The sequence below is a fragment of the Propithecus coquereli genome, unplaced genomic scaffold (assembly GCF_000956105.1).
Source record: "Propithecus coquereli isolate 6110/MARCELLA unplaced genomic scaffold, Pcoq_1.0 Scaffold57, whole genome shotgun sequence".
Taxonomy (NCBI): Eukaryota; Metazoa; Chordata; class Mammalia; order Primates; family Indriidae; genus Propithecus; species Propithecus coquereli.
Window position 1 is genome coordinate 5,201,794 of NW_012151618.1, and position 514 is coordinate 5,202,307.

The following is a 514-nucleotide window of genomic DNA, read 5'->3' on the forward strand; positions in this document are numbered from 1 at the left end:
AAAACACTGAGGAAAGAAATTGTAGAGCATGTTAACAGATGGAAAAACATATCACGCTCATGGATCAGCAGAATCAACATTGTTAAAATGTCCATCCTAACCAAAGTGATTTACAGATTCAATGAAATCCCCATTAAAATACCAACATCACTTTTCACAGATCTAGAAAAAACAGTTCTACACTTCATATGGAACCAGAAAAGACCCCAAACAGACAATGCAACCTTGTGTAATAAGAATAAATCAGGAGGCATCACTTTACTGGGTTTCAAGCTATACTACAAGGCTATAGTAACCAAAACAGCATGGTACTAGCATGAAAACAGAGACAGATTTGTGGATCAGGACAAAGAACCCATCCTCATATTGCCATCTGGTCTTTGACAAAGCAGATGAAATATACACTGGGATAAAGAATCCCTACTCAATAAATAGTGCTGGGAGAATTGGATAGCCACATGTAGAAAACTGAAACAGGATCCACACCTCTCACCACTCACAAAAATTAATTCAT